Genomic DNA, 4,675 nt, shown 5'->3' on the forward strand with positions numbered 1-4,675 from the left:
GGCAAGGGCTGAGGTCACACAGGGAGGTTGGCTGCACCATGGCCCCCCAAGACCCTCCCTTGGGGCTTTCCTTTGGAGGCACCTGCACCCTGGACGGGCTTGAGTCCCCTCGGGGCTGGTCCCAGGAGGTGATGCACCTGACTTCCCTCCTTCCCCACTTCCCCCAGGGCGTCCTGGGTCTGTGGAGCATCTCACTGGGGTCCGGAGAGCTGCCCAGCAGGAGTTCCCCAGGGCTTGAGCTCAGGGGGCTGGGCTGAGGCTCCTCCAACCAGCCCTGGAGGGAGGTGTGGTTAGAGAGGAGGAAACAGGTTTGGCTTTAGCCAGAAGCCACTCAACGGTTCAAGTCCAGGAATCGTGAGATAAGAATGAAAATGCTGTTTAATGCACCATGTTCAGCACCTCACGGACCTCATATCGCACAGTCACACATACACACCAACCACCCCAGCTTCTTGAAGGTATAATTGACAAAACTGTATGTATTTACCACCTACAATGCGATGCTTTGCCACATTGCAAAATGATTAAATCAAGCTGACACACACGTCCGTCACCTCCCATACTTATGCTTTTGTAGTGAGAACATGGAAGATCTAATCTTAGCAATTTTCCAGTATACATTTATTAAGTGTAGACTCCATGTTGTACGATACATCTCCAGAGTTCATACTTACAGATTTCACTCAGAGGCCAGTAGCTTCCTCCCGAGCAGTGAGTGCATCTTGTCATGGCTTCTGACAGGCCCCGGGTCCTCTCCCAGCCCAGCATCTCCGACCTCTCCCAACATCTCGGGACCCTGTGCTTTGGTGTTGAGGGAGCAGTGGCAGTCAGGAGGGACTGAGAACCTGTGCTGGGCGACCAGGGCCAGGCTCTTTTGCTGGTGCTGCCAGAGACGCCTCAGGTCACCCAAGAGTCTCAGGTTCCTCTCCTTCCTCCAGAGGTGGGGCTGGAAATGCTGCTGGCTCTGCTCACTTTCCAGGGCTGGGTTGAGGTTGGTGTTGGGAGATAATGCATGTCAAAGTGTTGTTTTCTTCATCTGTAAAAAAGTAGTAACATACACACAACCTAAAATTTATCATCTTTTTTTTTTTGAAAGTCTTGCTCTGTCACCAGGCTGGAGTGCAGTGTGGTGTGATCTCAGCTCACAACCTCCAACTCCCTGGTTCAAGCAATTCTCCTGCCTCAGCCTCCCGAGTAGCTGGGATTACATCACGACAAGCTAAATTTTGTATTTTTAATAGAGATGGGGTTCCACCATGTTGGCCAGGCTGGTCTCGATCTCCTGACCTCATGATCCACCCACCTGGGCCTCCCAAAGTGCTGGGATCACAGATCTGAGCCACTGCGCCTGGCCCATCTTGACCATTTTTAAGTACACAGTTCAGTGGCATTAACTACATTCACAATGTCGTGCAACCATCACCACCATCCATTTCTAGATTTTTCTTTTTTGAGAGTCTTGCCCTGTTGCCCAGGCTGGAGTGCACTGGCGCAATCTCAGCTCATGGCAATCTCTTCCTCCCGGGTTGAAGCGATTTTCCTGTCTCAGCCTCCTGAGTAGCTGGGATTACAGGCGCCCACCACCATGCCAGCTAATTTTTGTCTTATTAGTAGAGATGGGGTTTCAGCATGTTGGTCAGGCTGGTCTCGAACTCCTGACCTCTGATCCACCTGCCTTGGCCTCCCAAAGTGCTGGGTTTATTTTACAGGTGTAAGCCATCACAACTGGCTTTTTCTTTTTTTTTTGAGACAGAGTCTCACTCTGTTGCCCAGGCTGGAGTGCAATGGCATGTCTAGATCTTTTTCATCTTGCAAAACTCAAATTCTGTCCCCATTCAACACTAACTTCCCATTCCTCCCTCCCCCAGCCCCTGGCACCCACCATGCTAGTTCCCGTCTTTATATTTGGCTACTCTGGGTACCTCCTATCGGTGAGACCATACATTACTTGTCCTTTGAAAGTCCTTTTTAAACTGGAAAGTGCTGCATGTATAATACCTTCAGGGGCTTATTATTATTATTATTATTATTATTATTATTATTATTTTGAGATAGTTTCACTCTGCTGCCCAAGCTGGAGTGCAATGGTGCTATCTCAGCTCACTGTGGCCTCTGCCTCCTGGGTTCGAGCAGTTCTCCTGCTTCAGCCTCCCAGGTAGCTGGTCTACAGGTGCCCGCCATCATGCTAAATTTTTGTGTTTCTAGTAGAGACGGGGGTTTCACCATGTTGACCAGGCTGGTCCCGAACTCCTGATCTCAGGCGATCAGCCCACCTCAGCCTCCCAAAGAGCTGGGATTACAGGCGTGAGCCATCGCACCCGGCCGATTATCATTATTATTATTACCAGCTGGCCCAGTTAGTGTGGCCTGGAAAATGTTGTTAACCATCATAAAATAAATGAATCCTTGATGATACTGAGCTTCAACTGCCACTCTTCAAATTTTGCACTGCAACTCAGAGGGTGTGAAATTAATTCCAGTGGCTGCAACCAGCATTTTGTTAAAGTGAGGCAGCCCAGAGCTGACTCCAGCTGGAGAGCGAGCTGTTCAACGGGAGGGATGGTGAGGGTTCCTGGAATGTTGCTTCGGTTACCTGAATGCATAGATATGCTCTGGATAACGATGGAAGATCTACTTCTTGCTGGAAGTTTGGATGGAAAATCTTTTGGAAAGTGCTGTCCTGGAACACCTGGCCCAGCTGTCAAATCCCCTCTGGCATTTCCCCAGCGGCTGATCGACTGTCACATTTGAAGCCACCCTCTGCCTTAGGTCCTCCGTAACCCTGTCCACGCCACCGGGTGTGTCCCCTCGGAGCAGTGCCATCCAATGGCTTGTCCAGCGCTGTGAGGCTCTCCCCAGCTTCCCTCAAGTTGAGTTTCATCCTGGAGCTGGGCCATCTCACACATCCCCTTGGCATCTGCCAGCCATGGTTGTGGGATGCTAGACAGACGGAGAGACAAACAGAAGACTTCACGTTATCTCATGGAGATCACGAGAACCATAGTGAGCTTAGGCTCCATGGACTGATGCTCAGATCCCAGTGTCCCACAAACACTGAGAGTCCCCTAAGCGCCAAAGGCTGCATCCCAGACAGCTCCCGATCGTCGGGGAGATGGGCAAGGTGCTGAGCAGTAATGGGATGTGGACACCCTAAGAAACACTGATGCAAGTACAGGGGAAGCCCCTGGGAGGCCCCAATCCAGTCTAGCTTCTCCCCTGTTGGGAGCCTTGGTCCACTGCTGCCCCTGACCCTGGCTCCTCTCACCTTCAGGGCTGGAGCAGCACCTGCCTTGGGGGTCTGGGCTGAAGCTGCTCCCTCCCCAGCAGTCCCCTTGAGTGTGACACTCATCACTGCCTGGGACTCAGAAACTGTGGTTCTCCCAAGGACAGCCCCATGTCTCGGGAGAGGAAGGGATTGTTTTAAATAGTGCCCCCAGCGGCTCCCTTTAGGGCCCTGCCTGTCCCTGCACCTGCCATGGCCTCTCAACAGAGGCAGCCTCAGACCACATCTTTCTGTGGCGGGAAATCTGGGTCTGGCTGGATCCTGGGGACCTTGCGGGGCTGGGCTGGGCTGGGCCTCTCCAGCAGGTGCAGCTGCAGCTCTGACCACCCAGGCTCACCTCACCCCTTCCTGGACTGAGATGTGTCCAGGCCTGGGCAGAGGAGGTTGGGTCCTGCTGTCCTGCTCAGTGACCTCCCTTTTTAGGGTCCCTGGTGCCTCTGCAGAGCCCTCTGGGTCCTGCCTGGCTGTCCTCTCTCAGAGCACAGGTGACTGCCCCATCCAGTCACCTCTGCCCTGCTCCCATGTTTGTGGGTGTCCCCCATTCTGGCCTCCTGCTGGTCAGTCCCCTGCCCACTCTCTATGCCCCAGGCCTCAAAGACTCCACCTGCACCACCAAGGATCCCTCTCTCTCAGGCTGTCTCCAGAGGAAATACAGGACCATTTTCCTCAGGACCCAGAAGTGAAGGCTCTAGAAACTCTCAGGTTTTCAGGGTCACTGGAAGTGGTCTGTTATTTTGGCAGCTTCAAAATATTCTTCAAAGCCCAGAAGTCTTGAGGTTTCCTTGGACATGAGGATGATGATGTACCTACCATTATTTGCGGCCAGGGTGATGTTTAATTTTATGTGTCAACTTGGCAGGGCCACAGTGCCAGATATTTGGTCAAACATTATTCTGATGTTTCTGTGGCATTATTTTGTGAGTGGGATTAACATTTAAATTTTACATTTCACAAATCTGTGAAAATTAAACAACAGTCTTTTTTTGGAGACAGGGTCTCACTCTGTTGCCCAGGCTGGAACGTAATGGTGCAATCATAGCTCACTGCAGCCTCAACCTCCAGGGCTCAAGGGATCCCTCCCACCTCAGCCTCCCAAATGGCTGGGATTTAAGTTACCAGTTTCCCTCTATGTGCTGATTTATCTGTATCCTACAAATTTTTATGTGGTGGTCTCATCATTGTTCAGTTTAAAATGTTACCTAATTTTATTTTTTGAGTTCTCCAACTGTTGGCTTATTTAGCAGTTTCTTTTCTCTCTTTTTTTCCCCTCTCTCTCTCTCCTTCCTTTCCCTTCTTTCTCTCCTTCCTTCTCTCCTTTCTGTTTTAGAGACAGGGTCTTGCTCTGTCAGCCAAGCTGGAGTGCAGTGGTGCAATCAGAGCTGACTGCAGCCT

The 4,675-nt window shown here is 51.3% G+C and overlaps 1 long non-coding RNA gene across 1 annotated transcript; it reads right to left on the reverse strand.

Moving 5' to 3' along the window:
- Positions 1-360: 360 nt before the first annotated feature.
- On the reverse strand, positions 361-2,726 carry LOC115833917. Its single transcript, XR_004029125.1, has 2 exons — positions 2,594-2,726; positions 361-1,036 (listed from the first exon to the last, which is right to left on the reverse strand). It is a non-coding gene; the product is annotated as an uncharacterized LOC115833917 (long non-coding RNA).
- Positions 2,727-4,675: the final 1,949 nt, after the last annotated feature.

This window comes from Nomascus leucogenys, unplaced genomic scaffold (assembly GCF_006542625.1).
Source record: "Nomascus leucogenys isolate Asia unplaced genomic scaffold, Asia_NLE_v1 001473F_35255_qpd_obj, whole genome shotgun sequence".
In the NCBI taxonomy this organism is placed as follows: Eukaryota; Metazoa; Chordata; class Mammalia; order Primates; family Hylobatidae; genus Nomascus; species Nomascus leucogenys.